The sequence below is a fragment of the Chinchilla lanigera genome, unplaced genomic scaffold, assembly GCF_000276665.1.
Source record: "Chinchilla lanigera isolate Chin_1 unplaced genomic scaffold, ChiLan1.0 scaffold00022, whole genome shotgun sequence".
Lineage (NCBI taxonomy): Eukaryota > Metazoa > Chordata > Mammalia > Rodentia > Chinchillidae > Chinchilla > Chinchilla lanigera.
In genome coordinates, this window is record NW_004955423.1 from 10,060,412 (window position 1) to 10,073,824 (window position 13,413).

General features: G+C 40.3%; 1 long non-coding RNA gene across 1 annotated transcript in view; it reads left to right on the forward strand.

Moving 5' to 3' along the window:
- The first annotated feature begins 262 nt into the window (after positions 1-262).
- Positions 263-13,413, forward strand: part of LOC106148519 — a 30,757-nt gene continuing 17,606 nt past the window's right edge. Inside the window, exons 1-2 of the long non-coding RNA XR_001234050.1 lie at positions 263-350; positions 1,098-1,283. This is a non-coding gene — a long non-coding RNA (uncharacterized LOC106148519). The remainder of the gene's footprint in view (positions 351-1,097; positions 1,284-13,413) is intronic.

Genomic DNA, 13,413 nt, shown 5'->3' on the forward strand with positions numbered 1-13,413 from the left:
TCTGTCTTTGAAATGAAGCCGAACTCTCTCTTATATCCGACACAAACAAGTGTACCTACTTGATCGTTTAATTGCAATTGGCCAAGCTAAAAAAAAAAAAACGAGCAGTAAGTTCGGGGTGGCGGGGGGTGGGTGGGTAGGGGAGGAAATGCGTGGGACACAACCAGCTGCACCAACCAAAACCCTCGGCAGAGATGCAAATGGTATTTTATTATTTGTAACAGCCGCCGCGTAGCTTCACTTTTTTTTTTCCCGCAGATTTTTCCCGAATAACTTCACACTTGCACGGTATATCCTTTCATGCTTTCCCTTGGCGACCAAGGTTCTCATGGCCACTTACCTTGCTCCAGGTAATTTGGGGAGATACCACAGACTTGTATCATTATAAAGTCCGTAGCGTTTTTTTGGCTGCTAATTGATTCTCAAAGGAAGCAAACGGATGCTGTCACTATAATGCGGCATTAAGAGCTCTCCTATTTAAGCATGCTTATTTTAGTGAAATTAAAACTGCTAATGGAATGAATGTTGGGCTGAAAAAAAGCTTTTTCAAAGGAAGATTATAATAAATATTGCCTTTGCCAGTCAAAAAGGGGTGGGGGCTGAGGTGCTTTTTTATGTCTTGACATTTTCTTATCACTCTAACATGACATACTTGATACATGTCATGATAAAAATTAAATCTGGATCCTTTAACCCTCGGTTTATGTGGACTCACATCGTGTAATCAGAATCTCAGAGGACACTATAAAAACCACTTGTTTTAAAAATGATTTCACTTCCCTTAAGCCTGTAGTAGGCAACCTTGTTTTTAGTGCTGGAGTTATAATAAGTGCTGAGATAGAATAGAAGCTTTCACATAGAAGCATCCTTACTTTAAAAACAGAGCATGGTGTGGATTTTTTAAAGGTACATTATTCCTCTGAATGGGTTTATCAGCAGCACAACAACATTACAAGACAAGCTAAGCCATAAAAAGGATTAAGTGGCGCTGTATAATACTGATTAAGTAACAGAGCAGTACATGCAAGTTGTGAGAACAGCCTGCACTGCCAAGTCTTCTGAAACCACACAGTAATAAAAGTTTACTTTCCTTGCAGACCCAACTTTTTCCTCTGGGATCTCCTCTAACAATATTCAAACATCAGCTCTTCTACAGTCACCAAATCCTGCCTGTGTTAAAAACAGTCGTCAACATCCGAAACTGTTTTCAGGTTGTCCTGATTGAATAATACTTCGTGATGTGTGGACAGACTGTGTTTAATTCTGCGTCTAGCGTTTGGCAGGTGAGTCACCTTGAGTATGGTTCTTAATATGGATAGCTTCTTTATCTGTAAAATGGGGACAATAAGACTCACACATTTGTTTTTTAAGGACCAAAATAGATAAAGCATATATAAAGTGCTCCCTACTCTCCTTTGCTCATTTTAAGCACTAAAAATGTTAACTGTTATTAAGGGGAATAATTGCACACACTTTTCCTTCAATGATAAATATATTTTGAGAAAGAGAACTAGTTTTTGTTTTTTTTTTTAATCTTACAGAGACCTCTTCATTATTTGTTCTTATTATGATACTAAATTTGGGAGATTTCTGCAAGAGTACTTTACGTTGTTGTGTCCTTTTGAAAGAGGACTGCAAATGTGGCCATTGATTTAGGTTGCATGTAATGTAAAATTGGCACAAAGGAGAGTTCAGATAACTGCTCTTTTAAAATGCTTTTTGCAGATGACTTGGATGGTCTGAGTAAGTGATATATTGAATGTAAGGAATATTGCAAAACTGAAGTTATCTCACTGCAGATTCTTTACCTGTAAGCTGCTTTTAGGAAGGGTTCAACTAGTTCAACGTTTATGTGAGAAATTAGTTTCAGGAGATGATTTCATCCACATCCCTTGAAACGCTTTTTGTATGGGCTCTGGAGTGTTAAAAATTCTTGCCTTCATTTTTAAGGCAAAGGGAAAAAAAAACCTGTAGATTTCACACAAGGAATCCATTCCACATTGTTTTCTCTAGTTTTTTCCAAGGCTCCCAGAGGGACCCAACAATAATAGGTAATATCGAGTGCAATTAGAACCATAATGCAGAAGCGAGTAAATTAGGTCAGATGTTGGTATTTCCTAACTAGTCTGGTTTCCTTATATTTGGACACAGCTCATGCAGTGCATTGGGAAGTATTGTTATAGACAATGCCTTCTCTTTAATACATCAAGAATGTTTTCAGAAAGGAGAAAAAAATCCATTAGGGCAACTTCCAAAAATCTCATTGTAAACTATCTTACTCTATGTATGAAATGTTTAAGGTGTTGATTGTGCAATTTCACTCAGATTTTAAATGTTTAACTTCCATTCTACATGTCACCTTTCTGTGCTGGGCTGCAGACAGGTGTGAGCCAGAACGGGGTGCAGAGGGGCTGCGCTTGGGCCCAACAGGATAATGGATAAAGAGCACTGAATGATGCCTTGTCACTAGACACCAGTGTCATGAATGGCTTAGTGAAACTGCTTTGGACATGGCTGGGGCTTCTGTGACTCAGCTGCAGGGAGCTGCATAAAAAAGGGGGCCACATGGAAGCAGACATGGGGGCAGAGGGGGTAGGGTGTCCGTGAGTATTGGCAAAACAGGGTAATTTCTGTTAGGAGATGCCAGCTGATGGAATGCAGGTAAGCCCTGGAAGGGGAGCTGAGGGAAAGAGGGGTTCACAGCTCTCCAGTTTTCCTCAAAACAGAATAGTGGTAGAGGGAGCTACCCCCAGAGGACCGCTTCAGTCAAAGAAACTCTGAGTTAGGGAGGTACATTTCATTTTTATTTATTATCACAACACAGACTATAAATTTTAAAACCTATTTGAGTGAATTCCCTGAGGAGGAAATCTGACCCCATTCCCACAGCTTCCCCACACTCAAAGTGCTAAGTGTGCCGCGAAGCTTTCTTTCAAGTTCCAGATCATTTGGCCACTCTCAGGGCTGCATGTCTCCCCACAAATGCTGAAGCTTATTTAGGAGGGTCAGAGAGTGGTGGACCAGCAGGGTGGCAGCTGCAGGGCCTGCCCCACACCCTGGGGGCTTGTGGCAGGTGGAGGGGAAAGGGGAAATAATGACCATTCAGAGACATCCGATTTAAGCAACTGTTTGTTGTACAGTAAAAATTACTCCGTGGCTCTGAGCATGAACTCTCCAAGGGAGGGTGCCGCGGGAGGCAGTTGGAGACTTTGTTTTAAGCAAATGAACAAACAGCGGCTCCGGGCTTTGTTGTGAGAAGGGATGACTTTGTGACGGGCCTTCCTTACTTCCTCCTGGCTTCATTTGCTTGTCAGGCAACAGTACTGCCCCTGAGGGACTCTGAGGACGGGCAGCTGCACAAGGGAAAGCAGCAGGAATGGGATGGGAGAGCAAAACTCAGAAACCACGGGGAGGGGCCGAGCAGAGCGCAGTCATGTGAGGCACCTTCTAAGATGCCCAGGAACACAGCACTTCTTTTTCTCCTTTGGGTTGTACACACTTTTATAAAACCAGGGACAAATATGACTCACACCGTACCTAAAGTAGAATGAGTTTGAACTGTAGCAACCGACAGAAGCTGCAATTTCCAGACATGGGACCCTTAAGAGGAAACTCCCTGGAGTCTCTAGAGAGGGGAACCAGAGGTAAGGAGGGGCAGGGTGCCTCAGATGAACTGAGCACCCAGGGAGACTCCAGATGGCTGACCCCAGAGACATCAGCAGCGGATCGATCTCTGCATTTCCACCAGCATCTGCACACTGCTAGGGAAGGTTGATATCACAAACCTTGAACCTTGCCACTGGACTCTCCTCCTCATAACTTGGAATGACCATTAAGGTACACTATTTGCTTATTTCAGAGCAAAGGGGCAATGGAGGAGCTACAGGAAAGCAAAGGGGGTTTGGAGCATCCTAGCAATAAAAGTGAGATCAAGACAAAAGCATGGCTTTGCAGATCTTCCACACAGGCAGGGTTTCTGTAAGGGTGATTGTAGGAAACAAAAGCCAGATGACAGGCAGTCCGCCCGTTTGGCAGCAAGATTGCAGGCAGCGCAGTCGGGCAGCTGAGGTGGGTTGTGGGGCTGCTAGGTTCTCCATCATGTCTAGGGCTGCCTTTGGGGGCTGCCTTTTGGGCCGCCCACCAGCTCATCAGTCTCCGTGCAAGAAAAGCTAGTGATTAGAAGACTTGGTCTCCGTGGCTCATCTCTTTGAAGCCAATTTCTGGCTCTGAGAATCTCCCTGCTGTAGACAGACTGGAAATCTTCTGCAGGTTCTCCTCCAAGCTGTTTGCCCTGCTTTGTATTATCTGCTGGCATTTGTCTGTACCCTGCTTGAATCTAATGTATATTTATTCTCAAGGACCGGGAGCCTCAGCAGGCAACTGAAGTTTAAGCGAGTGAATGGTGTGGCAGCACGAGGGAAGATTCATTATCGGTACATTTCGAGGTTATTTGACATGAGAAATTTTAAACAGTTTATGTGGTGAGGAAAAGGCAAAGTGACAATGTGGGAACCTCTTATGATTTGCAAAAATGTGCCATCAACACAAGATTGCCATTTATTAGACAATAAATGTGGTGCCAGATTTTTCTAAAGAGCAGCAGGGAAAATAAATACTAGAAGATGGGCCAAAGTCCAAGGACTCGCCTTGGGTCCTGTCCATGGCTCGAGACCCCTCCTAGGAGCTCTGCTTTGCTAGAGGAGATTTAACTCTCTTAGCAGCAGCATTATGAGGCAAAGCTACTAATACAACTCCTTTGAATATGAAAAATAGAAAGAAAACCCTTTTTATCTTTGTTTTTATGGCTGCAAACATGATTACATAGAGGAAAATCAATCCCATGGGACACAATGGATAATACAAAGTAATTGATTGGCCTTTATCATTTTCCATTATGGTATTAAAATAACACCATCATATCAAGCGGCAGCCCCTGACACATAAAGGAAAACAGGAGTGATTATGTCTAAGGGTAATCAGGTCAGGGAAGTGTGAAGGTAAGACAAATAAGGTAAACAAGAAAATAGAAAAGAATTTTAGAGGAAGCAACGGGGTGTTTGTGGCAAGGAGGTGACATAACAGAAGGGAGATCTGGTGTTTGGAATGTCACTAAGCAGTAAGCCACGAAAGCCAGTCCATTGCAGCAGTGTGATTGCAGTGCGTCTCGGTTGGTGTCCCAAGCCATGGGGGCAAAAGCTGAATGACTTGAACTTCTCAGGAAGTGCAATAATCCTTTCAAAATATAATGCCTGCAGCCTGGCTGCTATCGGTTATGAAATTTAGAAAATGAAATAGAGGAAGCGTTTAGCTATTGGTATTTCCCAGGCACTAGTGCCACCAGCATGGCATCGCAAGCAGCCGCTTAGAAAACCTTCCTTTGCAGCCAACTTCCCAAACAGCCAGAGACCAGTGTGGCTTTGCCAGGTCCCTGAACGCCAAGGTTTGTGTCCTAGTGGTAAGCTGCTGAAGCGGAGCAGTTGACAGAAATTGCATCAATAGAATACCAGATACATTATTCTGTGATCATGCCTATTCTATCCTCCCATGTATATTTATGCTCTCCTTAAACATATATTCATACTTATGAATGTGTGCATAAATGCTACTAATTATGCCATTTTATATAAAAATACAGACATTTTAATTCCTACAAGAGTTTTCTTGTTTAATAGTGCTTCACACATGAAAACACATGTATGTGCTTTGTGTCTGATTAACAAATGAATACATATACGTGCCAGCTTATGAAAAATAGACAAGATATTTATTTTGATCTCTGCATCATAGCATGCTTCTAACTCAGATTTCTTAACACAGTGGCATATATTTGTTAAGCAACCATTGCAGATAACCCTGTTGAGGCTTAAAAGAAATAGTAGAAGAATGTCATGCCTACCAGAGCAATCTGCCCTCTGAACAAGCAGTAGTGAGGAGTTTAGCTTAAGGTGGTGGAATAAATCACTGTGGGCTGGGAGCATTAGTAGTCTGGTTAGCTGTGGCACCCTCAAGAGGTCTGGGAAGTAGTTGTTTGCCCAGCCAAAGGTGTCTGGATATTACAGAATTTGTTTCTAACTTTCCCAATCGTGAGAAATTGAACTCATTCGTTAGTGTATTCACTTTTTCACTTCAGGAACATCAGTCAAATATCTGTCATGTGTGGATCTAGACCAGCACTTGCACTGTGGTTGCAGAGATGATCTCAAGGGCACTGAATTGGTCAGAGTTGTTCAGAGAAACAGAATCCAACAGAAGATGCACCTACAATCATATGCCACATAACATTTTGGTTGATGATGGACACCATGTTTCATGGTAATCTTAAAATATAATATAGTCTAGGTATGTAGTAGGTTTACCATCCAGATTTGTGGAAGTATACTATGATGTTCCAAAATGATGAAATCATCTGAAAATTCTTTTCTCAGTACATAATCATGTTGTTAGAAATACATACACATCATTTTTATCTATTCCTCAGTGGGAGCATTTGGGTTGTTTCCAAGATTTAGCTATAACAAATTGTGCTGCTATAAACATGTGTGCACATATACACTGTGGTATGATGTCTTTAATACTTCTGGGAAAATACCCAGAAGGGGAATAGCTGGGTTAAATGGGACTTCCAATCCTAGTTTTGGGAGGAATCTCCAAATTGATTTCCACAGTGGTTTCACCAAAGTACACTCCCACCAGAAATGGAGTAGGGTTCCTTTCCCCCCCCAGCCATTCCAGCATTTGTTATAGGTTGATTTCTTGATGATAGCCATTCTTTCTGGGGTGGGATGGAACCTCAGTGTTGTTTTAATTTGCATTTCTCAAATGACCAATGATGTTGAACATTCTTCCACGTATTTATTCACCATTAGTATCTCTTCATTAGAGAAGTGTGTATTCATCTCGGATGCCCATTACAATGGTGAACTCCTACCATCTTGTCTAGTGAAACTCTGTTTATCTCCACTGTTTTATCAAAGAATTATTTTCTTATTCCCTATAATGGTGTGAGCAAACTTTCATTCTTACATCTGGTAATCTGAGCAATATAGTTGATGATAGTGACATGGAATGTAACAACCACTGTTGATTTGTGTTACTTTGTCTTGAGACTGTATCACTTTGAATGCTCTTGCTGTGATTTGTTTATGTTCGTGATACTGGTATGCTGCTACTTCTCTATTTCTCTATTTGTTTGTTTCTCATTTACTACTCGCTTTAAACTAAAAAAAAGAAAAGAAATACATATATGTATGTATATACATACATATATGTAAATACATACATATATACAATGTGTGTATGTAAGAGAGAGAGCAATTGACTGTAGAATTGGCTTACTTGATCATAAAGGCTAAAAGCTCCATTATCTGCCATATGCAAGTGGGAAAACCATGGGAAGTCAAGGGTCTAAGTCTCAGTCTTAAAGGCTCAAGAACCAAGAGTGTATGTGTCCAAGAGGTATCCAAGGGCAAGAGAAGATGAAAGTCTTAGCTCAAATAGGAAACAAATTCACCTTTTCTCTGCCTTTTTGTTCTGTCTGAATCCTCTTGGATTGAATGATGTCTACTTATATTGGTGAAGACAGATCGTTACTCAGTCCACTGATTGAAATGCTAATCTTTCCATTATTTCTGGGTATGCTCACAACACACCCAGAAATAATGATCTACCAGCTTCTTGATCATTCATTAGCCCAGTCAAGTTGACACATAAATTAACCACCGGAGGTACACTGGCTACTGGGGAGGGCTGATGAATGAAACAGATATATGAAAAGTTCCTAGTAGACACAACACAGGTACCCAAAACATGGAGGGAACAGAAGTCAGAGTATAGATATAAGTAAATTTCCAGATAGAATACATGGAGAAGAGCATCGTAGATAGCTCAGCTTTTGCGTGAATGATCTGAGATACTCAAAACAGTATCAGAGGAGCAAAGGAAAGGTCCAACTTATTTGTGTGCCAGGTTCATGGAATGGAAGGAGGACATCTCATGGATCACAGGATAAGCCCAATTTCACAAGGGACTTTTCTGTCATAAAAGAGTTTCCCCTATAAAAAACAGGAAGCCTACAGAAGAAGTGCAGTGCAGACACAGTCTAACAGTATTATTTCAAGGTGATGGTGCTTTGGTTAGGGTGGAGAAGAGGTAAGGGTAGGGGCAAGAGGGACTATTACACATCAGTGAGCCATTATTCTGGTTGGAGCCTAACCCACTGACTACGGTGAGTCCTGGGGCAGTCACACCAAAACAGTTACACATTGGCAGCACTTTGAAGGCTCCTGGCAGCACGCGCTAGAAAACTTACCTAAGCAATATTAAAACTTCTATAAAAAGAAATGCTAGGTGTGGTGACTCCCAGCTGTAACCCCAGGCGCTTGGGAGGCTGAGGCATGAAGGCTACAAACTCTAGGCCAGCTTACGCAACTTAGTGAGACCCTATCTGAGAATACACAAGTGGGTTGGAAATGCAACAGAGCTCTTCCTGGTTTCAGTCCCCAGCACTGTGGTCTATCAGAGTTCCAGCTCCAATGCTCAGCTATTCTCTTTGCTGCCTCTCATCCTTGCATGGACTTCATCTTCGGGCTGGTGGTAACAACCTTGGGCTGTACTTGTTATAGCAGCTCCACCTAGACATTTGACATCCAGAAGAAGAAGTACCGTCAAGAATCTCTTCCCAGAAGTTTGCAACTTGCCTCCACTCCCTGCACTCATATTTAATGGCCATATCAGGTCAGATGCCCATTCCTAAACCACTGATAAGACAATGCAATACACTTTGGGAAGCACCCTGCTTTCCTTTAACTATCTTCACTTTTGACCTTGTATCTCCCTGCTACAGAAATGATAACTTCTCGGCAGTTCTATAACAGACCCTGGATTATTCTCTGCTATCCCGTGTACGTGCAGTGCTTTGTGTTTCGATCAGAATTAAATCTGAGACTCTGGTCTGTCTTCTTCTTTGCTTTCTGGCTGAAGAGGTGAACAGTTGTGTTCTGCCATGCACTTTCTGCTATTGCTATCCTGTGTTCCCCAGAGGCCCAAAGAGAAAGATCCACCCGATCATCTGCTAGTACTTCCGCAACTGTGAGCCAAAGTAAACATTTTTCTTATAAGTTAATTAACTCAGGTTACTTTATTATGATGATGGAAAGCTGACTAATCTAGTAGATATGCATAGGCCTGTTTAGTGGTTGGTTGCCTACCTTGATCCATCAGCACCTGGCAACTTCTCCTCAGATAGTGAGGACCCAAATACTTGGTCGTACTGATTGGAGAGACAGAGAAGACAAAATGTGCTTGGGAAGTTCCATTTAGTTCTTTGTAATGAACCCAGAGCCAGTCAAATAAGACTCAGTGACTCAGCTGACCAATCTACAGTATGAAGTATTCTTAAATATCCTGATACTGTGCATCAATATATGAAAGGAGAAAAGACAGCTATGGTGGACCAGCTTGAATATTAATTGGTCTCTCAGAGGAAGACTTGGGTCCCAAATCCTGCACATCCAAATTTCCTTTCTTCTGTTACCCTTTCCCTTCAAGCCCTAAGAAAACTCCATTTCCTGAGTTTATTGACTTGAGGTGTTTGTTAGAGGAGAAATGATCTAATTGATTGATTCACACCAAGTACAAACAATTGACAGTCCTGATTAAGGTGATATTCCTACCAAGGCTACTTAAAATTTAATAGAAATCTTGTCTATCCAAAGTGAATCACCCTCTAATGGTAGAATTTCAGACAATATAGAGATATACATTTATTGGTAGAGTTGCAGGTGTGACCTTTCAAATTCATATTAAATTCTGAAAGCAAACTTTATAGATATCCATTGAAGAATATTATATTTTATTTGTCTGCTGAAGTTTTCTTCCTCACAAATTGTTACTTTCTTCAGGCTAAGACCATGCTTTGTTTATCATTTTGTCCACAGACTCTAGCACAATTCCTATCACAGAGAAGGTTAGTGGTTTTTTTTTTTTTTTTTTTCTCCGGTACCGGGAACCGAACTCACGACCTTGCCCTAGCCAGGCAGGCGCTTTTGCCGCTGAGCTAAATCCCCAGCCCCTGATTAGTGGTTTTTGATGGTTGTTTAAAACATCTTTTTACAGTGATTAAACTGTTACATGGGCTATAGGTGACTCAAGAAGAAAATGAAGCGATCAGTTTCTTTTTTTCTGTCCATTAAGTAATCCATACTTGCCTAAATTTTCTCTACACTTACATATTCTGTAAATCTTTATTATCCAGTTTGGAAATGTGTAATTATCCTGGGATCCCCTTGAAATGCAAAGTTCCTGTCAAGACCTTGGTATATGTATGTTTATGTGAGCAGTTAATATATTCTTACATCTGAAATATTCATGCATTGGGTCTACGTGCCAGAGGCAGATACAACTTGCCTCTTATCTGGTGCGGAGGCCTGTATGTGTCGCATAGAGATTTCTCCCTAGGTGATATTTCTCTGAATTCCTGTGCTATTGCTCTGGAGAGTTATAAATCTTTATTTCAGGCTCAAACTATGGTTCATGTGTACCTTTTGTAAGGTTCATTCCCTCTGAGCTGGAGTAACACTGTAAATACATGAAAGTTCAATGGATAATTCTCATTCATTTTTTAGCAAAGGCGAGATGATTACAGAGAGAAGTAGCAAGAATGCCTTACACTCAGAGCTCTCCTGTCCTAACTAAAAATGTGCATCGCACTTGATCACTTAATGACTAGCCATTATGTGGCTTATGCAACATCTTTTCCTTTCGGTAGTTGCCTCTTCCAATCTGGTGGAATTGCCTCTGACTTGATCTGATCAATCAGGTTCATCCTGCTCCGCTCTTGTGATTGTTCATACACATGCCTGTGACCCAAAGTGAACCAGTCAGAGTCACCATTAGGGATTTTTTGGAATTTGTTAAGAAAGAAGCCCTGACTTCTCTTTGTCATAACTTGCTAGGAAAATAGTGCAAGCTTTGAGAAATGTTGCCATTATTTGCAAAGAGGAAGCAGAACAAAGACGATTGAAGGGTAGCAGGGAGAGGGAAATGGAGAGGAGGAATGCTAGTTACAGTGTTTGAGGATCCAGATCCAGGGATATCTGATAGTGTGATAAATTCTGTTTTATTCTGTTTAAGTTAATTAGAACTCATTTTTGTAATATACATCAAAAAGACTTCAGAAAAGCAAACAATATGCTTTGCCTTATTTATACAACTGCAAATTATGTAAGCATCAAAAGATAAAAATGTATATATTTTTAGCTATTTTAAAATTACATTTTGAAACTTGTCAGCTGAATCCATTGAACTCTGCAATATCAAAAATTAAATTTGAATGAAACAAAAAAGCAAACAAAAAAATCAACCTGAGGCATGCTTTGTGCTATAAAATGTGCAAAATGTCATTTCACCTTAAGAGCAATTTCTGCATCCTTCCTTCAGACAAAAAGTGCAACTGATTTAGGATCCAGTGACTTCTAGTGGATTTTACTAAATAATTATTGGCTAATAAATAACTTTATAAGCAACTGAGGAAAATTTGGAAAATAAACAAACTGGTTCCACATTAAAATTAAGATTATACTCAGCATAAAAGTGAGAAGAGAGAGAGAACATGACAAGAAATTTTTTACTTACCTGATTTTTTCATAATGTTGACATACAGACTCAAATATCACATGGTTTCTCCTAAGTGAGAAACCAAAATTATAAATAAAGAGCAAAATGAAAGACAGGTAACAGAAAGTAGGGAGATAGATCTTTTTCAAAGGGGAAGAGGATCAAAAACTGGAAAGAGAGCAGAAGTAGGAGAGGGAAAGGGGATGAAAAGGAACTTAAGATGTGTTTTATATGTAGGTACCAACTCTGCACAGGGAATGTAAACTTTATGTATTGATAACATAGCCCCCCAAAAAGGAAGAGGCTCAAGAGATGGATGGAGAGTGGAGGAAGGGAAGGGAAAGGAGATGAAAAAAGTGTGCGTTCTTCACGTACACCAGTTCCCCACAAAGAATGTAAGCACCATGTGCTACAAATATGTTCTAATTAAAAGAAAGAGAGAGAGAGAAAAAGAGGAAGAAAAAGAAAGACAGTTTCTAGGATACTATTTGAGAGAGAAACACAATATTACTTTATTTGAGAGAGAAAACAAAAGATTATCTAAGTTTCATATTTATGAAATTTTGAATTAAGTCCTACAGGAAGCAGAGTAGGTGATTCCCTTTTGTACGAACCAGCACTGGCATCTTTAGGGTCATGTTGTTTTTCAGGTGCAGCTTGGATAGTACTTCCTCTGAGAAGTCTTTCTTCATGGTACCCAATATTCATACCTTCATCAGTAGTTACTATATCAAACTGGAACTGCGACTCTACTTCTTGGTTCTCCAACTAGAGGACAAGCACTTTGAGCGCAAGGATTATCTTGAGCTCTGCTATGTCCAGCTCAACATCTGACTCATTCATGAATCATGTGGAACAAAATACATGTCTTTTCACAGTGTTCCTGGGTCCAGTGTGCAGAGGACTTGTGTACCAGGTTTGTGCTCCAGGGCCGGCTCTGGAAGCTATTATTCCTTCTTGATCATTCCCCATTGCCTTTATGTTGGTTGTCATGCTGTTACTTATGCTTATTACATAGGTGACTCATCAAGAGACCAAGGCTCAATGGAAGCATAGTTATGCAGTGGAAACTACAAAAATGTATCTGACTTTGACTTCTCTCCTCCCTGCATTTTATACACGTTCAACTGCTGGCCATTAGACGTGGGTTCTCAGATGCGAGAAAAAAGTATTTTAGAAAGTAACAAGAACGGTTTCAGAAATGACAGACTTTGTTTTACTTCATCCCCCTAATTACCTCACGAATACTATTTCCATTTTACAGATAATCAAATAAGATTGAAAGCAATTTCTCTAAAATAGAAGGCCAGATTGGACGCAGTTCGGTCTAACTTGGCAATTCATTGTTTTTTACACTTAAAGGAGTAACTTCGATCTAGGCCAGTTCCAGCCAATGTTGGAATAAATTAATTTATTTAGAATTATATGCTCCTCGACCAAAAGCAATGTGTTAAAAAGTGAATTCAATTACAATCATCTCTCAATAATCAGCAATAAAAAATTTGCAAGGAGAGCAGATTATTAACAAATTTTATTTGGGCTAAAACTCATAAGTAGTATGTGAAAAACTGAAAGATGCCATCAGACTGCACCCCCAGCTGTAAAAAGAGACAGGTTATAAGTGAAATGTGATGAGTACCATGTTAGGTCAATTGACTCCTCCAGAGTTTATGGCAAATAATTATGTAGCAGATGGAATTTTCTGTAGGAAATTTCATTTACTTAACTTCCTCTTTCCTTACCCTCTATTTCTTCATAAGCTTGAGTCCACTCAAAAATAACTTCTGGGATACTATTTGA